General features: G+C 47.0%; 1 long non-coding RNA gene across 1 annotated transcript; it reads left to right on the plus strand.

Annotated features, from left to right (window-relative positions):
- The first annotated feature begins 5,450 nt into the window (after positions 1-5,450).
- LOC147725403 (uncharacterized) lies at positions 5,451-12,864 on the plus strand. Its single transcript, XR_015309824.1, has 3 exons — positions 5,451-5,683; positions 9,768-9,859; positions 12,014-12,864. It is a non-coding gene; the product is annotated as an uncharacterized LOC147725403 (long non-coding RNA).
- Positions 12,865-16,801: the final 3,937 nt, after the last annotated feature.

Genomic DNA, 16,801 nt, shown 5'->3' on the forward strand with positions numbered 1-16,801 from the left:
CTGGTGAGGGGCTGGACAAAGGAAAGGGGGTGTAACCGCCCCCCTTCCTGGTCCCACCCAGAGGAGGGACCTAGCAGGTGATCCACCCCTCAGATTGGGAATAAGAGTGGGAGCAGTGCCATAGCACCTCAGATCATCCTGAATCAACTTGAAACTAAGAAGACGACTGGACTTTGACATTCTGCGGCACAGAAGACCGAAGAGCATCTCCCTTGTGGCCTAGGAGTGGCCACCCTGTGAACACAGGCACCAGCCAGCAACTCAACATCTGCTTTGCCGCCGCCTCCTGCCGGAGCCCGAGCCCAGAGCTTAACGAGACCCAGACTCCCAGACTTCTCACAGCCAAATCCACAGTCCCTGCAAAGAAGGGACCCGTGGAGGCGCCGAGAGACGTGGGACCGGACATCTTGAAAGACCCCCAAAAAGCTGACTGCGCAGCACCAGAGGCACCCTTGATGCTGTGCTTTGGGGATTGAGAAGCCCCACAACCGAGTAGCCCTTGCATCGAAGATCAGCCCCCCAGCATCTCCACGATCTGCGTGGGGCCCTTTTGCATTGTGCCACTTGACGCGCCATCCCGGCCACTTGCCACGTGGTCAGCGGCCATCTTGGCAATGAAACCTACAATCTACACTGCGGGTCTGGTTGCTCCAGACTTGCCCTCGCTCCTGTGAAAAGGAGCACCCGCTCTGACCTTGCTGGTCCGAGTGATAAGCCTTTTTTGATCCCTGCTTGGCTTGCATTAGTCACGGCATGTTTGCTCCGATCAAGTTGCTGACACCGCCATCAGCTAGAGCCTTTGTAGGACAGCTCGTGACCGACGCCTGGACGTCCTTCACCTCTTCGTGTCCACGTGGCTGCAGAGAGAAGCTACACCTCATCGCCTGTTTGCACCCGACATCGCCTGGTTCCAATCTGGTTCCACGGTAGTCACTGGCTAGTGACTTTGAACATTGTCCCCTCTGCTTTCAGGTCTTCACCACTTCAGATCCACCCTTGGATCCACCGGAACTCTTCACATCAAGCCGCCTGCAGCATCTTCAGCTCCAAGCACCATCGACCTGCGTGACGAAACCCGACACTACTTCGCACCTGTGCACCTGCTTCCTGTGGGTGAGGTAACTCAACAAAGCCGGTGTTCCTACACTGGTACACACCTCTAGTGTCTGTGCCTAAAGTTTCACTCCTCTAGGTCACTCGGAAGGTTCCTAAAACACTAACTTTGTAACTTTTACGCACCATAGACAATGCATTGGTGAATGGGTGCCCTTTAAACACTGCACCCGAGTCCCGCGAGCCTTTCCCGACTTAGTCACTGCTAGTCCCGATCAGCTCCAGCGATTCCCAAGGCCCTAGGCCTGTTTCCTTTTCGAATGGTATCTCTTATACCACTTTCTTAGTATATGGTTTAGGTGGCCCCTAGGGCTCATCCATGTTGTGCGACTTTTGTGTATTTTAACTGTGTTTTGTTTTAAAGCTTGTGCTTCTGTGCTCATAAAGAGTATAGGGGATATTTGTAGTTAATAAATATATATATATATATATATTTTCAATTATATATTTTCAATATATATCTGTGTGGTGTCCTTTCATTGGTATTCAAGGGGGTTGTATATGGTAAAACAGCTTGCTTCACATGCCTTTCAGAATTTAGCCTGACTGCTTTGTCCACGCTACCACTAGGATAGCCGGTCTATAAGGTTGACTTACAACCAATCATCATAAGGGTTGCTTGGCATGGTACAAGGTGTTCACTAGAACTAGTGAGCATCACATACCAGGCCAACTTCTCACACTATCCACTTGACAACAGACATGTGGACCAGTTGCCAAGCCCTTGATTACATGTGCATCACTGTACACTGGGTCTCTTTTGCAGGGGTTACAGACAAGTCAAGTGCAGTTGTTGACCTGGAAACACTTTTTCAAGGTACTCGGAAACATGCAACATTAGCCATGTTGCCATGGAGAAATTTCATACTGCAAAAAACATTTTGGAGGAGTTTAACAGTAAGGTCTCTGAATGGTTGCAACCAAGAAATCGCATAGTTGGTTAGGTTTCCACGGATAAGGGCAGTAATATAGTTAAGGCCATGCAGCAAGGTGACTATTTCAGAGTGCCATGTTTAGCGCACTGTATAAACCTGGTTGTGCAAGAGTTCTTGAAAAATGAAAACACAGTCAGGAAGTTACTGACCACCTGCCGAAGAATCTGCACACATTTCAGCCATTCTTTTAAGGGCCGGAAGGAGCTGAGGAGCATTCACCATGAACGTAAAGTGCCAGTCAAAGGACTCATCCAGGAGGTGGCAACACGTTGGAACTCAACCTTTTACATGCTTGAGCTTCTGTCTGAGCAGTGCATGATAATCAATGAGTATGTCTTTCAACTGGGTTCTACTATGAAAGACATGAGGCTAGAGTTGGAGGAATGGAAGCTAGTTAAAAGCCTGACAGACATGCTTCGTCCTTTTGAGGTCTTCACGCGTGAAGTCAGCAGGGAGGACTGTTCTCTGGGCAAAGCTATCCCATTGTTGGTCATGCTAGAGCACCAACTGAAGGCGGTGTCTTCAACGTTCAGAGATGCTGGAGAAAAAAAGCAAGATGCATATCAGTTGGCGGAGAGCTTATTAAGCCACCTAGTTGCCAATGAAAGGCTTAAAAAGATACATACAGAACAACATTACATTTGTGCAACTAGTCTGGATCCACGGTACAAAAAGGCAGTGGCCAGCAAAGCATTCATTCCTTTTGATGAAGCAGATGTTTCAAAGTATAAACATTGGCTAGCTGTGTCAGCCACTCGGTTCGAAAAAGATCGGCAGAAAATTCAAGGAGCTGGCAAAAGTCCAACTGAATCAGCAGGCCACCCGGCGTCAAGTTACACTTCGGAATCTGTGGGCGAAGGGAGTCACTTTCCCTCACAGCCGTTAACGACACCAGCAGCAACTGTATCATCATCCTCACCTGCACCAGGCCCAGCCATAATATTGTCAGAAGCGGATTGGCTAACTCATCAAGGGTTTGCTCGTTCCAGTGCTGCAAAGGCCACAGATGGTACGCAAAGTAGAGCAACCATGGAGAACCTGGAGTCGATGGTGCAGGCCTATCTGGATGACCCAACAGAGGTCTTTCTTAATAAGAACCCATTGCTGTATTGGTACAGGAAAATGGCTCTATGGCCACTGATCACCAACCTGGCTGTAAATTATTTGTCTTGCCCACTCGCAAGTGTGTCTTCTGAACGTGTTTTCAGTGCTGCTGGTGCCATTGTAACTTCAAAAAGGACCCGCCTCTCGGCCAAAAATGTGGAGAGGTTAACACTGATCAAGATGAATCAGCACTTCATACCACTAGATTACAAAGTACGTGAATGCACGCAGGAAGAAGAGGACACCCACTTAGGTGACGGAAGTTCTTCTCTGTTACCTGACCTACTCCCGTCTCAATTCATGGAGTTTGAGGACGAGCTCTACTTCCCTGACACCGATCCCTGAAAATTACTTCCTTTTTTCATCCTTATTCACTTTTATTCCTGTGTGTCTTTCTTTGTTTTGCAACTTTTACCACAACAAAACTCTAATCACCTAATCACAACAAGTCCATCAGCAGCACTGTCTTCATCTTATATTCCTTATTGATTTGAAGGTGCCGCAGTCTGCATTCCTGAGGTTCACAAGTTCACAACTCAATCATGCTCCTTTATACTCCTCCTCCAGACTCCCCCTATCCATTTCCCTCAAGGCAGATGGATGGATTACGATGAGTTCCCTCAAGTGGGACTGAAAATCCTTTCTGACTACATGCTTGCTGATTGCTGACAGAGTTACTTCTGATATTGACAGGAGAGGTTGCCCTATGGTCCCTCACTTTCCGAAGAAGATGCGGACAAAAAGTAGAACAGGTAATGAATAATTGAGAAGATGGCATGCAGTGGACAGCAATGGCTGTCTGGCTCTGATGAAACCACTTTCTGTTTGTTTTTTGTGCATTAAATGATGATTCATATGTCTTGTCTTAGTTATTATTTAATCTTTTACACAGTAATTGTAACTCATGTCAACAACTCTATTTCTTTTACCTTGTTTAATTCAAATTGTACTTCAAATTCAGAGGCCACTATATTGCATTTTACAATATGCAAAATGTCCTTGGAGCGGACTCACTTGCCAATATAACATGATGATTGATTAAATAATATATCTTTTTTCTTTATAGTCACTCACTGGGATGGATGGATCATCAGCGTCGGTTTACAGAAGAACTATGGCAAATTTGTGAGTGGCAAACAGGTAAACCCGTCTACAAAAACTACTACAGCAGAACTACATGTCTGTCTATTCGTGGTATGTAGTTGTCGAGGGCGAGGCAGTGTACTGTTGTTGTTATGCCAGGCAGAGTCCACTCCAGACAGCAGTTCATGTAAAATTGGGGCTATGTGGCTTGCTGCATACAATTAGATATGCTTTGTCTGCCTGACAAAGAGCCTAGGTATGCTACATCCGGTTGCTTCACTCAGTGGCGCCTGCCTTGACCCTCTGCATGGCACTGCCCCATGTTTGGGCCAAACATCCGTTATGGTTGCAAAATTTGCTGTTTTTCGGTATTTCGCAAATCTCGCGAAATTACAGAAAAATCGCAAATTCTTGAGCGGAACGGATTTTTGGCCCATGCTTGCAGCAGGATCATGCAGACGGTCAAGGCAGGCACCACTGAGTGAAGCATCCTCCTGATGTAGCATACCTAGGCTCTTTGACACAGACAGACAAAGCATATCTAGGGTTTAGGGTTCAGTGCGATTTACTAGGGTTTTTGGGTTTAAGTTGGTATGGTTCACACTGATTCTAGGACTCGGGGCCCGATGCAGGCTTGCTGATAATGATGTAGGCAAAGTTTTAGGGGGGTTTGGTGTTCTTTGGTCCCGAATAGGCAGAATTTTGGCCTTTTTGGGTGTTTTGCGGGCGCGTGTGTTTGGGTGAAAACTAAGTGAAAACTAGTCGTAGACTAGTTCTTCTTCTGCTTCTTCTTCTTCTTCAAAGAGCGCAGTGGTTCGATTTTGTTCTGCCTTGCTGATATTCTTGTGAATCGCTGGAACAAGTGACTGTCCAGGTAAGTTTCAAGAGGATCAAAGTAGTGGAAGTGCTGAAAACAGCAATGTTTTGTGAACAGCGCAATTTGCCATGTTTTGAATATACCAGTATTGCATGTTTTTGGGGGGCTGTTTGGGGGTGTTCTAGATTTGTGGGGGAGGGTCTGGGGGTCTGGGAGCACTGCTGGAATAGCATAATTTTGATTGCAAGTGATTTGAAGAAAATCCATGGTGGGAAAGAGGAGTTAGGGCCTAGTTGCAGAGTGCGTTTGGACCGATGTTGACTGGTTGGCTGAAAATGTTCTAAGTATGAGTTTTTGCATTTTTGCTTTTTGCCTGTTTAGGGGTGTTCTGCTTTTTTGCGGGTGGCTGCAGGGTTCTGGGGGCATAGCTCGGAAGGTCTAATATCGGAATCAAGTGTTTTGGACCAAATCCATGGTGAAAAAGTTTTTCCGTTTTTGCTCACTTGCCTGTTTTTGGGGTGCTGTTTGGGGGGCTTCCAGGTTATAGGGGGTGGGTTTTGGGGTCTGGGAGCACTGCTGGAAGAGTCTAATTTTGATTGCATTTGTTTTTCAGAAAATCCATGGTGGAAAAGTCCATTGCGGACGCTCCCACACGCTTCCTGCTTTCTGAGCCCGAGCGTGACCCTCCTTCCAGCGCTGATTGACACGGCAGTGTGGTATTGTTTTGCCTCGTATTGCTAGCGCTTTCAACTGTACCTAGCATTGTTTTGCCTCGTATTGCTAGCGCTTTCAACTGTATCTAGCGCCGACTCTCGCCCTCGGATTTGCGCATCTGTGTAATCCTGCAATTTAACTCCGAATAAGAGTAGCTGAATTGAAGGTGCTGCCTAGTATTGCTGGCTTTAAACAGCATTAGCGCTCTTTGTTTACTATCCCTCGAACTTCTGTGGCCTCTCTGCCCCGTTTCACGTTGCATTCCCATTCCCCATTGCCATTGGTGTATACTCCCCTGGCCCGCCTACCCTCCCCGATACCGCCTCCCAGCTGCCCCTCCCACCCACGAACAATTAGCTGACCTCCCCCCTCGCATCGCTGTGACCGACTGGACCCTGTCCATTGCGGACGCTCCCACACGCTTCCTGCTTTCTGAGCCCGAGCGTGACCCTCCTTCCAGCGCTGATTGACACCGCAGTGTGGTATTGTTTTGCCTCGTATTGCTAGCGCTTTCAACTGTATCTAGCGCCGACTCTCGCCCTCGGATTTGCGCATCTGTGTAATCCTGCAATTTAACTCCGAATAAGAGTAGCTGAATTGAAGGTGCTGCCTAGTATTGCAGGCTTTAAACAGCATTAGCGCTCTTTGTTTACTATCCCTCGAACTTCTGTGGCCTCTCTGCCCCGTTTCACGTTGCATTCCCATTCCCCATTGCCATTGGTGTATACTCCCCTGGCCCGCCTACCCTCCCCGATACCGCCTCCCAGCTGCCCCTCCCACGCTCCGCCCCCTCCACTCTCCAATTATGTCTGATGGTCCCACGCGCAGCGTCCACGCGCTATGGCCTCGCCGAAGGTGCGCCAAAGGTAAGCCCGTCTACGCCCGTCCGCGCCTGGACCGCGCCCAGCGCCAGTCCCCCTGCTCCTCGCGCTGCCCAGCCCTCCCGCATTACCTACGATGCCGCCACCCTCCTAGCCCTTAACCCCGGTCGCGCCCCCAACTGCGTCCAAGCCGCTCCTGGACACAACCATGGACCTTTCTCCTGCTACTCCTGCAAATTCAGCGGCACCGACAACATCTCCACTACGACCACACCACAGATTCCCGACCCCACCCACCTACAATGCATCCTACTCAACACCCGCTCGGTCCACAGACACGCCATTGACCTATGGAATCTACTAGACACCATCTCTCCGGACGTCGCCTTCCTAACAGAAACATGGATGAACGCTTCCTCCGCCCCAGACATCACCATCGCCATCCCTGAAGACTATAAGATCACTCGCAAGGACCGTACCGGCCACACAGGAGGAGGAATCGCTATCATCCATAAGAAATCAATCCGCATCTCAACCAGCTCTGACGCCAACCTCGCCAACTCCGAACACCTTCACTTCCAGATCCACATCGACCCCAAGACCACACTCAGAGGCACCCTCCTCTACAGACCACCAGGACCCCGCGCAAAATTTAGTGAAGACATCACGGACTTCATCACTCCTCACGCGCTCCCCTCCAAAGACTACATCCTTCTGGGAGACCTCAACTTTCACCTTGAAAAGATCAACGACCGCAACACCACCACCCTCTTGGACAACCTCGCCAACCTCGGACTTAAACAACTGGTCACTTCCCCCACCCACATCGCAGGTCACACTCTCGACCCCATCTTCACCTCCAGCAATCATGTCTCCTTCAGCCACACTACGGATCTCCTCTGGACTGACCACAGCTGCGTTCACTTCACCTACAACAAGCCAAAACCCACCAACCACCTCCAACCAACTCTGCAAAGAAACTGGAACAAAATCACCACCGACCAGATCTCCTCATCACTCCTTCTAAACACCCCAGCCCACTCTTCTAACCCAGACCAAGCCGCCACCAACTTCACCCTATGGTTATCCAACACCGCCGACACCTTAGCACCACTGAAAAAACGTCAAAGCAAACCTGGCAACAAGAAGGCCTCATGGTTCAACGATGATCTTAAGAAGTCCAAGAAACTCTGCCGCTCCCTTGAAAAGGCCTGGAAAAAAGACCCAACCACTAGCACCAAGGACGCCTTCAAAAACGCCACCCGCACTCACCACCAACTAATCCGAAAGGCCAAGAAAACAGCATTCAAGGATCGACTTGACAACAAAGCCCACTACAGCAAGGAACTTTTCAACATCGTCAAGGAATTTTCCAATCCCTCGGCCAACTCCAACGACATCACCCCCTCTCAAGCCCTCTGCGACTCCCTAGCCTCATTCTTCCACAACAAGATTGCAGACATCCACAACAGTTTCGACAACCAACCCGGAGACCAACCCACCCAACCTTATGCTGAACACTCTTCCCCCGTGAACACCCTTAACGACTGGAACCCAATCTCCACTGAGGACACCATCCGCCTGATGAACTCCATCCACTCAGGATCCCCCACAGACCCATGTCCTCACCACATCTTCAACAAAGCAGACTCCGTCATAGCACCGCACCTCCGAGACGTCATCAATTGCTCCTTCAACTCCGCCACCTTCCCGGAAAACTGGAAACACGCTGAACTCACCGCCCTTCTGAAAAAACCCACAGCGGACCCCACCGAACTCAAAAATTACCGCCCCATTTCGCTCCTTCCATTCCCGGCCAAAGTAATCGAGAAAGCTGTCAACAACCAACTCGCCGCTTTCCTCGAAGCCAACAAATCCCTCGACTCCTCACAATCTGGCTTCCGAGCAAAACACAGCACTGAGACCGCCCTCATCGCAGCAACAGACGACATTCGAACTCTACTGGACAATGGAGACACAGTCGCCCTCATCCTCCTCGACCTCTCTGCAGCATTCGACACAGTCTGCCACAGCACCCTTTTACAACGCCTCAGTAACATCGGAATACAAGGAAAAGCACTTGAATGGATCACCTCGTTCCTCACCGGAAGAACCCAGAGAGTCCGCCTTCCACCATTCAAGTCCGAGACCACTGAAGTCATCTGTGGCGTACCACAAGGATCCTCACTCAGCCCCACCCTCTTCAACGTATACATGAGCCCCCTCGCGGCCATCGCCCGCCAACACAACCTCAACATCATCTCTTACGCGGATGACACTCAACTAATCCTTTCTCTCACCAATGACCCCAGCACCGCCAAAACTAACCTACACGAAGGAATGAAAGAAGTTGCCGAATGGATGAAACACAGCCGTCTGAAACCGAACTCAGATAAAACAGAAGTCCTCATCTTAGGTACATCCCCCTCTGCATGGGATGGCTCTTGGTGGCCGGAAGCCCTTGGAAAAGCACCCATCCCGACAGACCACGCACGGAACCTAGGCGTCATCCTGGATTCTTCACTCTCAATGAATAGACAAGTCAGCGCCGTATCCTCATCCTGCTTCAACATTCTTCGCATGCTCAAAAAAACATTTCGCTGGATCCCCACCGAAACCAGGAAAACTGTCACCCATGCTCTGGTCACGAGCCGACTGGACTACGGAAACACCCTCTACGCAGGTACCACCGCTAAACTCCAGAAGAAACTCCAACGAATCCAAAACGCCTCAGCCAGGATCATATTAGACATCCCACGCAACGAACACATCTCTGGTCACCTGAAAGACCTCCACTGGCTACCCGTCAATAAGAGAATCACTTTCCGACTGCTAACCCACGCACACAAATCACTCTACGACATCGGACCAGTATGTCTCAACTCACGACTGTCCTTCTACACCCCCTCCCGCCAACTACGTTCTTCCAGCCAAGCCCTCGCCACTGTACCTCGCATCAACAAGACCACCATGGGAGGCAGATCCTTCTCATACCTGGCTGCTAGAACATGGAACTCACTCCCCACTTACCTTCGCCTTACCCAGAACCACCTAGCATTCAGAAAGCAACTTAAAACATGGATATTTGACAAGTAATCCTCCTCCCCTTCCTAAGCGCCTTGAGACCCTCTGGGTATGTAGTGCGCTATATAAATTCTTTGACTTGACTTGACTTGACAGTTAGGTTCTAGCTGCAGAGCGTATTTGGACTGAATTAAAGGTAGGCCCATTTTTGCTTTTTGCCTGTTTGGGGGTGTTCTGCTTTTTTGCGGGTGGCTGCAGGGGTCTGGGGGCATTGCTGGGAAGGTCTAATACAGGATAAAAGTGTTTTTGAGAAAATCCATGGTGGTAAAGTTTTTCACTTTCCAGAGTTTTCGCTTACTTTCGTGTTTTCGGGGGCCTTCTTGGGGGGGTTCCTGGTGTTTGGGGTGGGGGGGTCTTGGAGCAATGCTGGGTATGGATAGTTTTGATTGCAAGTGGTTTGGAGAAAATCCATGGTGGCAAAGGGGAGTTAGGGCCTAGCTGCAGAGCGCGCACGGAGTGATCTGGGAACTGGGCCTAAATTTGTCTAAGTACCCATTATTGCATTTTTGCTTTTTGCCTGTTTGGGGGTGTTAAACTTGTTTTTGCCTGGGTTGACGGGTCTGGGGGCATTGCTGGGAAGGTCTAATACAGGATAAAAGTGTTTTTGAGAAAATCCATGGTGGAAAAGTTTTTCACTTTCCAGAGTTTTCGCTCACTTTCGTGTTTTCAGGGGCCTGCTTGGGGGGTTTCTGGTGTTTGGGGGGGTTGGGGGGTCTTGTAGCAACGCTGGGTATGGATAGTTTTGATTGCAAGTGGTTTGGAGAAAATCCATGGTGGCAAAGGGGAGTTAGGGCCTAGCTGCAGAGCGCGCATGGAGTGATTTCGAAATGAGGCCTACATTTTTCTAAGAGTCACTTTTTGCGGTTTTGCTTTTTGGCTGTTTGGGGGTGTTAAACTTGTTTTCGCCTGGGTTGACGGGTCTGGGAGCATTGCTGGGAAGGTCTAATACCGGATAAAAGTGGTTTGGAGAAAATCGGAGGTGAAAAGCGTTTTGGCACTATTTTTAACTTAGGGCTCGTTAGGGTTAGCAGTATTGCATGTGTTTGGGGTGTTTTAGATTTTTGCAACTGGGTTCTTGGGTCTAAGAGCACTCGTGGGAATGTGTAATTTTGGTTGCAAGTGGTTTGAAGAAAATCCATGGTGGGGAAGGGGGGATTTGGCCTAGTTGCAGAAAGAGTTTATCACTATTTTTAACTTAGGGCTCGTTAGGGTTAGCAGTATTGTATTGCATGTGTTTGGGGGTGTTCTAGATTTTTACGACTGGGTGGGATCTTGGAACACTTGTGGGAATGTCTAATTTTCAATGCAAGTGGTTTGAAGAAAATCCATGGTGGGAAAGGGGGGTTTTGGGCATACTTTCTGAGTGTGTTTTGGCACGATTTAAAATTAGGCCTCTGCGAGGTAGCAGCAGTATTCTGCAAGTTTTTGGAAGGGTAATGTGGGGTGTTCTAAATGTTGGGGATTGTCATCTCTGAAAGTGTAATTTTTGCACTACACAGCGTACCTTATTTTTGTTTTTCTCTGAGGTGTATTTATCACTTACTGTTGTGTTTTTCCATCAACAATTACAGGCAGACTTTTACCATGCGCCATTGATGTACTACTTAGGCTTACAATTAGCGATCCGCAATTCCGCATCAGGCAGGCAGTGGACAGTGTGTCTGGTCACCAAGATTGATCGACGGAGCATCCGATGGAATGAAGGAGTACCGCGAATAAGACAAATGGCTGGATGCATCAACTTCACAAATTCAACGGGACAACTACAAAAAACAGTTACAGTATCCAAAATTCTCCTTATCTTTCAAATGATATTCTTGTGAACTTGAACTTACTTCTACGAGTGTGACTCAGTGCGTTTGTTTGATCTCTGCTTCAAATTCATCCCTCCAGCTATTTGATACGTCTTTGCTATGTTTAACAGTAATTTAATGTTCTAAGTGTTTATTCTCTCTGAGGGCAGAGAGGCAAGTGAAATTGCGTAATGACTGCAGCACTGTACTGTCAACTTGTTTCTTCGTAGTTACTAGTAAGTTGCAGTAAGTAGTAGTACTACTTTTCAGTAACCTAACCATCCATTTAGTAAACAACTTCTGCCATGCAGTAGTGCACTTCCTTTATGTCCCTTAAAAGACTTATCAATATCTGCAAATCCAAAGATTTGTTTCTCTTCATTTGTTGTTTGACTGTTCATGCTGTGTTTTTTTTCCTCTCTACCAAACTTTCCCAAAAACCCCCATTCCCATCCAATTTTCAAACCCTAACCCTCTTCCCCGGGCTGTGTGGTTTTTCATTGAGTTCTCACTGACAACAACAATAAATTCCCCACACTTGCTGGGGAGGATAAGGTCAAAGCAACCAAAATCATTACAATCAGAAGTTCATGTGCGCCATCGTGGATTGATAAGAACATCCTCCTCCTACACGACGTGAACAATCAAATGCTTAATGCTTACGTTACGTTGATGACGTGTACTTTGCCTTAATTTCTTATAGCAGTCAAACTCCACGCAACTACTACTTATATTTACATTAATTTAGCACTGCTTAGGCTACAATGTAGGGCACTGCTCTCTACCGTACTATCTATTGTACTGTTTTTAATGCTACGCTCAGGCCACTCAATGTTTCATTTCCTTTTTTTTCATATAGTGATACTGCCAGGGTGTACCACTACTGCTACCAGCACAACAATGATATTGCATCCGTCGAGGATTCAAGTTAACAACCAAACTTAATCACCATTTGCAATGCAGGCAGCCCTGGGGCTACCCCGATTCTCAAACACAAATCACAGGTAAGATAAGCATATTGGAGAGGTAGTAGAATAACGAGCTAGGACTAAGTTGGGAGGAGAGCAGAGACTGACAGTACTCCTAGTAAAGTACAGTAGTAGGGCTAATGAATTGACTAACTCGGTTACTTGCATTTTGGTACATTTCAGAACTAGATGTTTCATTCATGCTGGTAAGTTTGAAGAAAACAAATGTCCAGTAACCACCGCCAACCCCCACACAAAATAATATATGAATGTGTATCCTGTGTTTTAGTAAGAAAAATAATTATTAAGAAATATATATTTATGTTGTTGTCAGCACAAAAAAACAAAAAAATTACCCCAACTCACCCCTCCTCCCTAACCCAACCAATGTCCAAAAGTCCCCTTTCCCAAACACCCAATTCCCACCCCCCCAACAGTCTTTAAAAAAGGGTCAAGGAACAGTCACTTCCTCCGGTGGCTTGGTTCGGACTGCTGGTGCTGCACGTCCCGCAGCTCTTTGCGGAGGTCCCAGAGCTGGCGCTGATGTTTTTCGCCCAACCGCTCCAGGTAGTCCACTCTTGTACGTAGCCGGAGCACACAAACCATCCAGGATCTGGGGGGGGGGGGCTGATTTTGTTGCTGCTGTGCGGCGGCGGCGGGAGGCTGTAGGGCCACGGCTCCGTTTGGCTGGAGGCTTCTGGCTGGTAGACCTGGGGGCAGTGGAGGAGGATGTAGTGGTTGATGTCTCCTCATGCTCCCGAGCCCACAACCACCGATACTCGGCACAAATAGCCTCCAGCTTACGGGCCCTGGCCTGGACAGCCATCTCCTTGCGGGTGAGCTTTTTTGGAGTAGCATCTATGAAGAAACAAAGAAAAATACTGTAGCCAATAGTCTTTCACATAAAGTCAAAAAAATTCCACGGAAAGTTGACACTCAGTTACACTAGCAAGTAGCAAACACAGTATAACATTTTGGCATGTATCTTTCCGCCGTCTTTGTAAGCCTGTGACATTACTGGGAGTTTCAGGAATTCCACTAGCAGCACTATGGGTGGACTCATTACTACATACATAGTCAGAGAGTACTAAAAAAAGGCCTTTTTTACTTTTTTCCTCTTGTTTTGCAAAATAAATTACTGGTACGTGAACTTGTGGTAGCCGCCATAATGGCAGCTCACTCAGCTTTCACCCAAGAAATACAGACACAGGCCATGATGATGCAGACTCGCAGTACTTTAAGCAGTACATGCAGGTGGGGATAGGAATGTATTACTTTTCTATAGGGGTGGCACTGCCACTGGCCATACTTCATCCACTCAGCGTCTGCTCTACTACATCATACACCTCTGCTATCGATGAGGATAAAGAAGATAAGATCCAGGCTTCCAAAGTACGTCTAGGATTCTTCTTAATGTCTCAAATGTACCAAAATGTCTTTTTGTCAACAACCAACTAACACTCGTTTCATTATATTTTGGAAACCGCCGTCTTCTTATCTTGAATTGAATTCAACAAAACCATTCTTTACAGTCATAAATATTAAGACTCGCTCGTCCTTCGTTTCACCCTTCTTTAACTTTTCGTTCTTCACATCCCTAAACTACATCTGACATGACTTGGCTTCCTAATAAAAATTTGCCAGCTGAGTTGAAGTGAAATAGAGGGGGCAATTGGTTACCCGAGAAGTACTGCCGCTAATGCTATTACAAGTCAAGATTGACTGTCTTCTCCGTGATAGCCCAAAAAGTAGTTCTAAATTAGTAACTGTGCTTAACAGTACAGTCTACTTATACTAGTGTACTGTGTACTACTGTACAGTACATCATACACTCCTTGGTGAGCCTACTCAAAAACATTTCAATGAGTAAGGAGTATAACAACTTACCAGCTGCCGCTGAGTCTTCCCCACCAGCTCCTCCTGCTGGCGCCACCGCATCCAGAGTGGACCCCTCCGCACTGCTGGCCCCGGCACTGGTGGTCATCGGTGCCGCATCAGATGTTGTGACGTCTAGGAAATACATATCATATTTTTAGATGCCATACACAACCACCTATTTTGTCTCGTAATGGAAGAAAATGTTACATAACACATTTTTTATTACTGGGATTGAAAAAAAGTAACGGTTTTGGGGAGGAAGTGTTAACCTTTTATGTGCTTATTCCATTAAGTGCTACACTTCTTCTTATGACAACTGATGAATGCTTGCTTAACGTGCACCATTTTTCTCATTACAGAAAGAAGATTCCATTGCCCTTCTGCCAGACGATTCACCAACTTCTAGTAAGTCATCACCAGCAGTACTTTAAGTACTTTAAAGAAGGTGGGGGCTCCCGCACAGTTATTCTAATAATTTCATGTGTCTGTTAACTATTATGAAGTTTGAGTCATACTAATTTCATTCATGGAAATGTCGTTTAAACTTTAATGTCATCTTCATCTATCACCATTGCTCGCTCCGAATACTACGCTAATAAAAATAAAGAAATAATGTTTTAATTTCTTAATTGAAAATACAACTTTTAAACTAACAAACACTGTGTGGTTTTTATTCACGAGTGAGTGAGCGGAAGGGTTTGAACTACTGCACTTGGCAGTCATGTTTCAGTGACTCAAATAGGCCGGGACTCGGCGGTAGTCTTCTTCTGTTCTTCTGGGTCGTAAAATCATTGGTCAGACACACTAGATAGTCGGTCAGGAGATTGGGGGTTCAACTTCTGTTCGGTCTGAGCTATGTCGAAAGTCGAACTGCACCTATCAACAATGTCCTATTTCTCTTGTCCATACTTCTTTGTGTGCAGAATAGTCCCTGAAACACTAGCGGTATGGGATGTGCTCCTCTCAAAGCAAAAAGGCAACTGCTACCTTTTACTTGGTGTAAACAATGTCATTTTGTTGTTGGAAATTGTCAAAGCACTTACATTAAGAAGACTGGAATAGACAGCAAGGGCAACCCAGAGGACTGTACTCAGTGCCTAGAGCTATTGCTGGATCAGAGTTTTGTTTCACACCGTTTGCCGACTGGGCAAGCTTAGCTACCTACACAGACCGACTCATAATCGTAAATAGTAGTAGCACAGAGAGTGATGGTAGAGGCAGGATAAGAATGTAGAAAGTAGTCTACATTAGAAGAAGATCAAAGACTATTTTGTAAAACAGAATTATTTCCATTTGATAACTTTATTGCGGTCATGGACCATAAAAGCACAGATAAAATATGTACATACACGGAATAAATTACTTAAATAATTGAAAATACATGGTTAAAAAGTTATTAAACAGTAAGTTATCAAAGTAATGGTATCAAAACATCCCAGTTAATCACAGATTGTCGCAATTCATTAAAGTGAGCCTTCTGCGCCACATACCACATAAAAAACGGGATACCGTAAACACAATAGAGGGGGAGGTGTCATATCTTAAAATTCTGACAGCTTGTGCACATTGTCTTAAACCAAGGCTTCTACATAGCGGTGCCAACCAGCATCTCCTTATTGTACTATAGGCTGGGCAGAGGAATAAGACGTGAACAATATCCTCTTTAGTGTTATTACAAACTGGGCAAATTCCCTCTTCTTGTCCATTCCATTTGCAAGTAAATGCCCCAATAGGTAGACAACCATGCCTTAATTGTGTATAAAGTTTTCTTGCAAGGGGGGGCTGAATTAAGTCCAAAAACTCCTCCCTCTTAGACACGAGTTTTACCTGCAAATATTCTGCAGACAGACTGCCCAGCGTTGTCGAGCTATGCAGAAGGCTTAGGTTGTAATGTCTCAGGGAGGCCAAGAGCTCCATTCTCTTCACTCTCGGGCAGCTCACCTTCGGGGTCTCCCATAATTGATATGGGCTAGCCAGGGGATATTCTTGGTCTTTAGGTGCCCCCAGACTACAGCGAATTCAACTCTATAATCCTCGAGCTCAGGCACTGTCCAGAGCCTTCTCCAATACAGGAGAGTTCGGGTGGCTAGCAGTTCTGAGATGGACTCTAGACCTAGATCTAGTCTCAAGGGTGTGAGCGGGGTGCTCTGGGGGAGGCCTATCAGGTTCCGCATAAAGGCCTGTTCTACCTTGAGGAGGCTTGGTGTACTCTTATGGCCCCAGAGTTCTGCACCATACATCACAGCTGGTCTAGCTTGCGCCCCATAGATCTCAAGGGCTGGGGCAACTGGCTTAAACAGTGTTGTTCTATGGAACTTGCCAATGCCCCCTCCGATCTGCGCCAACCTCAAAGCAGATTTGGATACCTGTGGGCCCCAACCGAAATCTTCAGTCAGGGTAACCCCCAAGTATACAAAGGTTCTCACCCTTTCGAGCGGGACACCATTTAATACCGGGTTAGGGCGAGTTCACTTTGGGGGATGAAAGATCA

This window comes from Lissotriton vulgaris, chromosome 3_2 (genome assembly GCF_964263255.1).
Source record: "Lissotriton vulgaris chromosome 3_2, aLisVul1.2, whole genome shotgun sequence".
Taxonomy (NCBI): domain Eukaryota; kingdom Metazoa; phylum Chordata; class Amphibia; order Caudata; family Salamandridae; genus Lissotriton; species Lissotriton vulgaris.